Source organism: Calidris pugnax, unplaced genomic scaffold (genome assembly GCF_001431845.1).
Source record: "Calidris pugnax isolate Ruff unplaced genomic scaffold, ASM143184v1 scaffold118, whole genome shotgun sequence".
In the NCBI taxonomy this organism is placed as follows: domain Eukaryota; kingdom Metazoa; phylum Chordata; class Aves; order Charadriiformes; family Scolopacidae; genus Calidris; species Calidris pugnax.
The window spans coordinates 810076-822379 of record NW_015090855.1 but is presented as its reverse complement, the minus strand read 5'-3'; the positions used below and the strand labels follow the sequence as shown (position 1 = coordinate 822379).

Genomic DNA, 12304 nt, shown 5'->3' with positions numbered 1-12304 from the left:
TTACTTAGAGCAAATGTTCACCTGGGAATGTTCAGCCACTATAATGACAAAAGTCTACAAACAGTAGCATAGCAACACTGATACATTTTACTGTGTAGGTAAACACAAACATTTGTGCAATAGGTATAAAAGTTCCTTAACTAGGGAATGACAATGCAGTCTGGCCAATGTATTCAAAAATTACCTGTGTGCTAATCACCTCCTTCCTTTTGTAGACTGATTGTAAGTGAATGAACATAGCTTTTCTACTTTCAAATATTTCTACAGATATATCTCAGATTAATCAAGCAACCCATGAGAAAATACACTGTAAATACTGTACCTATACTGCAGTATATTTTAAGACTTTCACTCATAATAGTAAAATGAGTTTTGCACAAAATCACTGTAGCAACAGTACAGCACTAAACTGGATTTCATTACAGCACGCTAACTTCATCATGCTCCCTACTATAATTTGCTGTTCAGTATCAGTGACCAGCACTGATAAAAATAAAGCTACTCATTAATTCTTATTGTTACAAAATGCCTTTTAAAACAAAGGATTTGTATCCTCAATCATTTCTTAGCATCTAGTTTTACATAATGATGCCTACAGGTACTTCACAAGGAAAAGAACAAATAAAGCAGCAAACATTTTTACAGGCAGAAATACGCTCCCATCCAACATATACCTTACCATATATTTAAGCTTGTATAAAATTAAGAAAACATGTCAAAAATGTAACTCAGAAGGAAAGCTTCTCGCTTTTAAGACCTTTATGTGCTTGCCCCTCCATCAGTGCCACTTTGGCATTATGTGTGTTACAACTGTGAAATAAAGACTGTAATTCTACAGCTGGGGCTAGCCAAGAAAGGACAGACAAGCTTCAAGTCACTACAACAAAATACCTTATTTACTGCCTTCAAAAGAAAGAAACAAACCAACCAAAAAGCCCCAAAGCACCACCACCATCAAGATCACAATGTGCCATTGCAAAGACAAATCACACGGGTTTCCAACAAAGTAACCCAAAATATCTCAAGAAAAGTCATGTAAGAACAGCTTTCCTCAGTAAAGAGAGACTTATATATAAAATACTAGTTTTCTTGAGCATGTGTACATGGAGGAATGCATGAAAGAAAGACTTTACAGGATAAAAATATATAAATTCAGTCTGACAAGGGAAAAAAATTAACATTTTTAAGAGATCCATTTGCTCATCATTCTACCAGCACTCCATAAATAGCAGACAAATTATGAGCGATACTGCTGAAGAGAAAAAAGGGTCTTCTGAACTACCTGTAATATACAGATATTCACAAGTAATTAGTAACAATCATGCTGGCACAACCACACTTTTAATTCCTGTTTATAAATGGATATTTTCTGCTATTCATACAGCTTATTTTGCCTGCAAGACAAAACTTTACTAGACCTCACTTTATGGTTCTGGTTAGTCTAAACAAAACACTAAACAAAAATGTCTAAAATTTTGAAATTTTAAAAATGTCATAAATCACTGCACTCATTTCTTTAAAAGAATGTGCAAAGACTTTAAGGACAGTAGTTAAAACATATGGATTACTTCAAGACCAACAAGCTTAAGAAAGATATATTTTCTATTGTCGTCTTACTTGGACTTGTTTGTTGCCTGTATGCCTTTAATGCCTGGTTATACATTAGTTATATCTTGAAATTAGCTGACAAAAGTAATTCCACATTCTAAATTTGTCAAATAAATAGGGAGGATTTGAGAGTTGCTACAAATATGACCACAATTTTGGCTGAGGTCAATCCAAAACAACACAAAAAATACAGTGACTCTATTATGCCTCTTAGTAGTGTTTGAGATCAACTAAGGTTTAAAACCCTGCTGCTTCCAAACTGGAGCAAAGAAATCCCATCGTGAACCTCTAATTTTTAACAAACTAGTCAGCAAAGTCTGAATTCCAGACTGGCTTCAAACCTTAATTTACCTTTTGACTTTAGCAATTATGATTTAAAGAAGAAAGAAGATTATTTCTTAGATAGTTTGAAATTACTTGTAGAAGTGACAAACTAAAATTATTTGGTATGAATGTTAGTAGTGTAAGTATGAAGCATTTAGGAAGAAAGAGGAGTAAGTAAGGAGAAAGAAATGAACTTTACACCATTGATCATCAATTAAAATGATGACAATCCACTCATACCCATCCATTTTACCTACAGTTTGGAGGCACCTGGCACCAGCCCAGTGTGATCTGCTCAGCACTACACTCACTTACTCAACTAACAGGAAACCAGGAGTCTAAAAATAGAGCAGCAAACTACACAGACTAGCAGAAAATTTGTCAAATACAAAAATAATAATTTCTTCCAGACAATTCTCTCTTTAAGAGGAGTATTAAGCAAGAATAATTACATACAGAGTTTTGAACATTTCAAGACAATCATGTAATTCTTTACAAGATTTAAAGCAAGTAGAACAAGTTCTTCATTGTGGCCAACGCACACAAGCTGTTTACAAAGATATCAAAATGGCTACCAGACAATTTGTTCATCGCTGAAAAGAAAATGCATCTTCTTTTTTGTTTTCCTTTTTCAAAGAGAAGCTTTAGCACCTTATTCTCATAAGAAATAGCATTTTTACTGAACTTAAGTTAATGATTTCTAGAAAATGTTTGCTTCTGAAAGAGTATCATACATTCAAAATAATCCCATGCAGTAAAAATCTGGTCTAAAGTTCACTAAAACATTTAATAGGAAAAAAGTATTTTTAAGCTTTAAATATGACTCTTACTGTTTTACATTATAGTGCCAGTTTACAAAATGTTAACGTTGTGACTAAATTTGATAAACGAAAATCGTTATGGGTTTATAGTCTGGATTCTCATCTTAATGAGAGTTAACATCTTTAGAACAAAATGTTCAAAGCTGCAAGACATATGCTGAACATGTGTATACATGTAAAGCTTTGAAAGCTGCTTAAAAATGTGAGAATGAGTAAAGCTCATGTTACTCTTGATAAATGTCAGCTGTCAGGCATCGCAGCCCAATACACACTATATTTTCCACAAACTAGAGCCCAGAAAAATGCAATTTTTACTTCACCAGCTGAATATAACACATTATACATGGCAACATCCGCCCAAGGTCAAAAGTTTAGCATTTTCAAATTTTAACTTCCAAAACCGAGTATTTTTACACAGACACCATCTAGATGCCAAACTAACATCACCACACTGAAATTAATGGAAGTATTTCCAAAAGTCTCGGGTGAAATTACATGTACCACTCTAATATACACATTCTACCAAGATGGACACATTCAATATCAAACCAAGTCAAAAAGAACCTAGAAGAGAAAAAACAGTTGTTCTTCTATCCATTACCAATTCTGTATTTTTTACAGTCCAATTTTACTTGAACAACATTTTCTGCTGTAGTGAAAACATTCATCAGAAAATTCTAATGGTCTCTTGCAGAATTAGCCCAGCAAAGTCTTGGAACACCAGCTGTACAATAAAAGGGTGGGGTAGGGATAAGACTAGAAGAACTTTGAATTAAGAAATGTTACTCTTCAATGTGATATAAATACGTCAATCATCCCTGCCTGCAGTGTAGTCCACTTAAGACCTGTTCATCCCACAGTTCCCCCATTTGAAACCACATATAATTTATCATTCTGTGTATATGAAAAATTATTATGCTACCATTATCATGCCAAACAGTGAAATGTACTTTAAAAATTTCACTGCGGTCGCGTTTTTTCCTCTACAGTTAAGTCTGTAGCACTATGACAGTCTTCCATGAATTTGTATTAAAAGTATTAGCTAGTTTTCCTGAGCAGGTTAAAAGCTCAGTGTGTTGAAAGATCATGAAATACACGTGTCATATCAATGCCTTTCCCTCTCTCTGTTTAAGTATTTTGATCCATTGAAATTTAATATGCTTCTACTGGGATTTTCAGAAGCACTTAGCATTGGTCTGTTTCTGTTACTTCAATGAGAATTCTATCACCAGCTCCAGTCGAAATACTAAGGCTGGAAGAAATGTTTCTTTCAAAATTTTATCTTCAGCAGGAAAAAAAAATAATTACCTTTTACTTGAATATTTTTATTAACTTAAAATAGGAAGATACAGTAAATGTGTCTTGTCCTATCAGAAGAATTAAATTTTATTTAGAACTATTTCCCAAGTTATTGAGAAACATAGGTGTGCACTGTATGCAGAGCCAAGAAAAACAGATAAAATATCTCTGTTTGTTCAACAGGCACCTTTTAAGAATGTTCTGGTACTACTGTCTATGTTAAACCTGCTGTCTCAATCGGAGCTACTCTATTTAAAATTATTGTTCCAGTATACTTGATATTTTTAAGAATGTCAGTAAAAATCCACAATGTTCACATTTTTTTATTTTAAAAAGACATGCTTTTTACACACCATCTACTACTAATAGTTATGATAAGGATTCCAAATGATCTTTCATCAACCACATTGAACACCAGTGTTGCAAAACCAGAATAACTGCTGAAAGCAGCAGCAACATAACTACTAGACTTACTACCAAAATTGCATTATTTGTAGCAACATCAACATCAAAATGACATTCTTTAACTACAAAAATGACTATAAGTACTAATCAGAGCAAACTATCAAGTTTCAGCTGGATGCAAAAGCTCTTCAGATCTTTTATGGTGTAAGAAAAAATATGAAATATGAATCATGAAACATGAAAATATGAAATAAATTATGAAATATGAAAAGGTCCCCTGGCACATTTAATTTACAGTGTTCATTACATCTGCTCTGACACTGACATTGGTGTTGTGAAATTACAGCTGAACAATCATGGCAGAAAATCTAACAAAAAGGCTGTTGCCTATTAATACCAGCAAGATGTGTAGTTCTGAAGAGTAACATGTATATGTTGTCTCAAAATAAATACCTAACTTTACAAACTACTTCTTCAAACTAACTAATGCTGTAATCCTCATATCAACATTTTTCAAATAGGCACCTTCAAAGAGACAGATTAGTAAATATATCCCATATTACTGTGACATAAAAAAGGAAAGGAGAGGTACTAAGAATGACAAAAACTGTGAAACTAAGGACCACAGTGTACCTACAACTGACCAGGGAAATATCCTGCAAAATGGAAAACACTTCATTCAAGTTAGTAATAACTGGTTAAGTCTTAAATTTTAAAGCATTACAGAAGACGTACAATACTTCATTGAGATTTTTTTTTCCTCATTCTTTAAATGACATGTTTCCTTCTATCTTCACAACTTTTAGGAAGATTGCTACATAACTTCATTCATCCTAAACTAAAACCTGTCACACTTAAAACTAAAGTTAAGATTAGTCTGGATAAGAGATAAACTTCATCCATCTGTCACGGAGAGCTAAATGCCACTATCTATGAATAATAATATTGCCACAAATCCTGCAATTTTTGCAGCAAACACCAAACAGTTATTTTTACTGCTTTACACATCCTTCCTAGCTCTGGATGTTCTTTAAATTAAAGGATCTTTGCCAAACTCCAGAGAAGTGGGGATTTCTTACAATCTTTGGGGATCATACAAAGGGAAGGGATTACCACTTCCTGCCCTGCCATTACTGCATGACCAGCTACTCTTTGACAAAGACACTACTAAAAATTTTTCTTTAGGTCTGCTAGTTTATAGGACTGAATTTAAAACATCTTAAGAAGGCTGTTAGTTTTTTTTTAATGATTGCACTTCAAAGACACATTGAATTAAGTTTCCTAAAAGCAAATTTTGCTTTTACAGCCAAGCAAGTCAACATTTTCCTAACTTTTTGAGCCAGTGAATAACTAGCAGCATTTAAAGTTTTGTAGAAGCTACCCTGAAACTTTATGAAACCATTAACTGAGGAACACTATGAATAAAGCACAACAGTATACTACATAAAACAGTGTCATTGAACAGCATTAATCTTGCTCTGACAGACTGTAAAAGCAAGCAACAAAGAGAATTACAACTTAGAATGCTTCACTTCCAGAAAGATGAGAAGTGTCCTCTGCATACCTGAAAAGACATAATTAACATTTATAGCATATACCCATAAAATAACGTGAAAGCAAAAGAGAAGGGTTATTGCCTTCAAATAAAGATAGCATTTCTGGCACTAAGGGGTTCATTATCAATACCTGTTTGCCACAGAAGCAGAGAGTTTACCATGCTGTATCATATCAGAACCTCGCTTTATTCAGTACTGAAGAAGGGTGACTCTACCAAAGAGGTTTAGCTTCCAGGAATTTGTAGGGTACCACCGAATACCCTTATAAATATAAACTCCATAAATATTCTCTATTAGAAAATACAAAATGTTTTTTAGTCTCCTAATAACTTGACCAATATCATGTGCCTGCTAACTGTATAAGTGATTTTTTTAATCAGTTTTAAATGGGTTTCCTTTTCATTTAACAGGATGCCCCCATTGTCCTCCCCATAAAACAGAAGACTCCAGTCTGTTCTTTTGTGTCATGATCTGTTATTCAGTTTTTGAAAACCTCAAGTAACTATTCTTTCTCCAAATGTTCTCTTCTGCCTCTTACAGCAAGCTTAAGCAGACTTCATATTGATCTTTGTTTTCTTCATTTTAAACTTTAGGATATTACAAAATAAGGTTCCTCTGACTGAAATACTCAATTCTAGTCCTGTCACAATAACACGTGAGTGGTATTGACATAGAACCCAGGAGGACAACATTATACAGGTGGTAGAGAATCAAGGGGAAAAAAATGAAAGAAATCTAAAACAAAGAGACAGAACTTTTTTTCCTACTTAAACTGTAGTGTGGAGAAAAGAAGGGGAATGGCAGGTTTTGAACTGACAAATCACAGAATCACCTAATGAATATTCTAGACAAGAGGCTGGAAAAGAGAAAAAGCATAAAGTTATCAATATATTCAGTTTATATAATTTAAAAGTATTAATTCAAAATTCCTGAAATTAGTTTTGTTGGAAATGTTGCTCTCTAGTGAAGGGTATTTTTCTTACGAACAAGATCAATTAAAAATGATACTGTGACCATCACACAGTTTGCGATTCCCCTTCCTCTTCCATTTGCATAGCCAGGATAATTCAGTTTTACCCCCTCCATTTATCACTACATTAAATAGGCATTGAATAAAAAGCAACATTATTTTCCTATTGTACAGCATAAACAATTCTTTCCTCAAATAAAATAAGCTTTCTATAACTTTCCACGATCAGTACATATGACCCTTTTTCCTCTCTAGAACAGTCAAAGCTTAGCACTTGAAAAAAATTTAGATAGGCATCACTAATTTTCCTATTCTCTATCACATCACAGGGGGATTTATTATGAAAGAATGTTGCCTGTTCCCCTGTTGTCTGTTCTAGTGCTGGAAAGGGGAATACATTTAAGTAGTAATATCCAAAATGAAAAATACTTATCCTCTATTTTCACCGCATCATTACCAAAAGACTACAAAAGCACATGGAACCAGCAAGACAAAAGACATACCATTTTGCTGGCTCTGAATCTACTTATATTTGTCAGATCCTTGATTTATCAGGACATTCCCTATTTGTACCTTGAGAACTAAAACTGTTTACTGTAAAGATTATAGTAGTAGTATTATAAGGTTTATTGTATTGTGCTTTTAATTTACTTATCTTGAAGAAAACTATGTATTTCTACTGCCATCTTATTGGAGAGAGCAACTGATGGGCATGGTGCAGTGATACATCATGAAGAATTTTTGATACCACAAACTGTAGAGTTGATCCCTTTTGCTGTCTTAGCCTTCCAGATCTAGGCTTGAGCAGACTATCCTAAGGATGACTACGCACCACAAATAAGAGAATGCAGTAGTTACAAGCACTTCAGTCAATCTTCGGTTTTCCTTCCTCCATCTGTTCAGGGATGTGGTCTCTCTACTATTTAAAATTCATGTACTGCTTTGAGAAATAGCCAGATAGGTTATGCTGATTATCATCCTAAAGGACAAGCACTATATGCTTGGTAAACATCAGAAAGAAAGTTTAGAGAAATCAGACCTAAGGATGAAATAGGATAGATAAGAGCTTTCCAGAACACACACACACACAAAAAAGCCCTGAATGTGAATGGCAGGGAGGGTTCTACATTAGCATGTAGAATTTCTTCGAGCAATCCTGTCCTGTCCTACCCCCACCCGTAAGACTCTCACACAAACAAACGATCTGAACCCATTTTTAAACTGTGCTGGAAATTAAGCAGACTCTTCTAAAAAGACTGCAGAGTAAGCATCCTGGTCTGCTACTTCAGTAGAAATCAGTAAGGAAAGTTACCATTTACTGCATAGAGTTCTTTCAGATCTAGCAGCCAATCCCTATATTTACTGCATTTTTCAAGAAAGTGCGGGCGGTGAAACACAACTCGCAGCAGGAGGCCTGCTTCACTGAGATCACACCACTTTGTTCTATCTGGAAAACACTGGTTTCTACATACTGTTTTGTATATTAAAAGAAAGGAAAAAAAATATATATTTCTTAGACACTGATTCCTGAACTCTAGTGCCAGAGAAACAGGACGCTATGCATGTACACATATGCTTAAAGGAATCAACATGTTTGCAGCTTAAAACTTTTTGCATCTATTCCTCTTGCTACATCCCAATAGCATGCAAGAGAACTTACAAAATTACGATGCTAGCAGAGAAGGTCAATGCATACACTGATTTTTAAATTATTGTTATTTTTACTGCCTTTTAAGAAGTTGCTGTTATAAACCTCCTGCAAGGCTATAGCAAAACTGGGCCTGAAAGTTGGTTTAAAGTGTTGAGGACCTCTAGATCTGATCAATGTATTTCCTAGAAAAGGTACATCTCCATATCTAATGCAGCTCTTCAAAGAGGTATTTACATTCCAGAAACCCAGCCCCTTATTGTTGCAGAGGCCCAAGAGTTCACTCATCACTGAAGATCTGCAACAGGGATGCACTCAGGACAGCTTTAAGATGAACCTACTGAAGAAGAAGCAGAGAAAAAGTCACTTATTTTGTTCCATGATGAAAACACTTGGACTGCAAATATTAAGTTCATCACCTACTGAAATAGATAAGAGCAGAGAAGACAGAGATACAATGGTAACGTTTTAAAAACAAACAAAAATCCAAGTTCCAAATAGTCTTTTTTCAGCATCATTTATGCCAGCGTGACAGTAAGAGCTGATTTAAGGGAAGGGGCAAGCTTTAATACTAGATGCCAGAGTCCAGCTCACAATAAAACTCCATGTTCAAAGCCAGGAGACTGAGGGGAAATAAATAAGCCAGCAAAAATCTGAAGCACACAATAGAAGTACTGATGAGTTTTGGAATATAAAATAATTTTCAAAATTGAGAGGTTATGCTTCAGAATTTCCTCTAAATCATTTTTCCATCCTTCAGTAACACATGACAATAGGAACTGCTTACTCTAGATAACAGAAAGAATAGATGAAAATGCTTTGGCAAAAAATTCTTTTTAAATTTCTCATTCCTAGTTTGGAAACCTTGGTGGTGGGAGAAAATTCTAAAAGGGCAGCTCCAAAGTGGCTGGCAATTCCTCCCCTGAGGAAAATGGGGAGATGTAACCAAGCTCAAAATCTACTCTAAATACACAGAATAAAACAGTATAGAACTCCATAGTTTCTTTTCAGTTTGTAACTGCTCATTTAATGCTTTTTGGTTACAAAAAGCATTGACAGTGTCCATGATAACCCTCTTTCTGGCCGTTTTCATTAGAATTAAAGGTTACACTAGTGATTTTTCTCATGGTCAGCAGTTAGCTCTCAGTCTTTAATAACACTCCCCCCAAAGTAGGATACTTTTAAGTTACAGAATTTACAAATCCGGTGAAGTTTGTGGTTTTTTAGCCTGAGAAACAGTGTTCATTTTTTGCCAGTTTCCCACTCTACTACTGGCATAGGCAATAATACTTTAGATACCCATTTCTAACGCTAAAAGGCATGTGCACCCAATGTTACCACAGTGCAATCACACAACCGTTCAAGAAAAGCCTTTCAGATGGAGACATTTAAATGACACTTCAGAAATAGAGTTCACAAGTGATTCTTAGTTGCCAACCGTTGTTACTCACTCTTCTTTTCTTTAGAAGAGCATTTATTCCATTTCACTGTGATCGGCAATATGATTTGCAGCTTCAGTGCAGCTCCAGTGTGAAGGCAGCCGAACCGCCACGGAAGGGACAATGAGAAGCAGACAGGGGACACAGAGAGGACAGAACAAAGAATCAGAGGGAGTGGAAAAAAATAAACTACCTAATAGCTGCTGCTTGGGAACACTGGCTGGAACAAACAGGGAGGCCACCAACTATCATTACAAGCGCATGTTTCTTTTGCAGTTGCAAGGAGAATTGCACACGAGAAGGGGGCAGGGGATCTGCTATTAATCATATTATGTTCATTGTTCCCTTGATGCCGCCAGCAATGCTCCGGGAGACTCCCTCCCTTCCCAGATAAGACCGCAGCGAAAACAGCAGCACTCCAAAAACAGCCCACGCCGAACCTTCACAATCTTGTCCTACAATCCTAGTTTACTGCCATAAATTAAACGCTTCTTAACTGCTTATTGAACCGAGTTTTTTAAAAAAAAATAATCCAAATCACAGCAGTTGAGAGTTCCTCCCCACCCTAATCTCTCATTAGGAAAATGAACACATTGCATAAATCTGATGACACTATTTGCAGGAACAAGCCACTAGAGAGGTGAAAACATCAACCTTAAGTAGTCAGGAATCAAGTTTCTTTGTTGAGGAAGAGTTTTGAATGTTATCTCTAAGTAAGGTGCTGAGTGACTCCTTGATTAAGTGACACTTAACATTCAGTAAGTTTAATGTTCCAGCAAGAACAGCAGGCCGGTACCTGCGCCTGGCAGTGGGGGAGGGAGCCAACGGCAGCTGATGCAGTAAAGTAACCAAGTCAGCTATTCTTTTGTCAGGGAAAAGAGAGACATGTTTAAGGGAAAAGAAACGTGGATTAACTAAATCTCGTATTCATACTTCATTGAAAACGTAATGCTGCTTTTATTTGTCTGGTTTGGCAAAGCTACAGAGGGAAGGTGAATTTTCTTGACCGCAGATATTTTTGATTCTTTTTTGTGACAAACTCTGCATAGTATGAAAGTGACACACACTCTAATTAGGTTCAGAATTTGGTAGTCCCGACCCTAATAAAAATTCCTAACATTGGCTAACACAGGCCTCTTACACTTTGCAAATTGGCAATCAAGTTCAGCTGGCACTACCCATCTCCCAAACTGAAAAAATATATTATTTGGGGGGGTGAAACTAGATAATCTGGAAGGTCCCTTTCAACCCAAACCATTCTATGATTTTGTTTAATGAAGATACAGCATAGAAACACAGTTACAGTTAGGGAAATACATACTTAACGCAGCAACTTATGAGCTAAGTAGCAGTAATGAGACATTTCTACCTTAGATTTCAGTAAGGAGAAACCACTTCAATCTTTAAAAAAACAACACGTTTATTAAGCAGCAGAGCTGCCGGCAGCCAGTGTTCCTGATGACTCATCCTCCCTTCCCCACTTTCTAATTAGCCGTCATAGCCAGCATCAATTTGGTGGTTGTTTTTTGTTGGGTGGTGGTTGGTTGTGTGTGTTTTGTTGTGTTGTTGTTGTTTTTTTTCTTTAACCACACAAAAAACCATCTTGGAAGTTGAAAAGTGGGCTCCTCCTTGTTTACCGACTGGAGTTTGAGAAGATAGCCGGCACCAGCAGTAAGACCCAGTCCAGCTTTACCGTTAGCCGGACACGCAAACCACTTGCTTGTGCCTGTCCCCCCCCGTCTCCTAGGACTTCTTTCTCTTTCTCTAGTTGCTTAAGTTCACACTCAGATTTTCTTTTAAATTCCTCCAGCTGTGCCTGGAGTTCCTACAGTTAAAAAAAAAAAAAAAAAAAGAAAAAAAAAAAGAAAAAGCCCTGTGCTCTTGGCAAGGGGAAGGCGTTCCACAAGAACTGCTACAGGGTCAAAAGTTTACGGTGGTTTCAATTTCACCTTTCCGCAGCCAATGGGAGCGCGGCGGCTGCAGACAGCACCGCGGGCGGCAGCGCCGGCCTTAACTCCTTGCGGCCCGGCCGCCACCGGCCCCGGCCCCCGGAGCGGGCCCCGGCGGGACCGACTGCTCCCTCCCCGTCCCCTTCCCCTGCCAGCAGCGTGGGCAGCACAGCCCCCGGCAGCCTCCTCTAGCTCGCGTGGAAACGAGAGGAGGAGTAGGCCAGTGAGTCACAAGTTGGGAGCTGCAGAAGCGGGTCCCCCTGCCCCCGGGTTAGATCGCTGACC

At 36.8% G+C, this 12304-nt stretch overlaps 1 protein-coding gene across 7 annotated transcripts in view; it reads right to left on the bottom strand.

Annotated features, from left to right (window-relative positions):
* NCOA3 (nuclear receptor coactivator 3) overlaps window positions 1-12304 on the bottom strand; it is a 79897-nt gene that overhangs the window by 40071 nt on the left and 27522 nt on the right. The gene's annotated exons all lie outside the window — the stretch shown is intronic.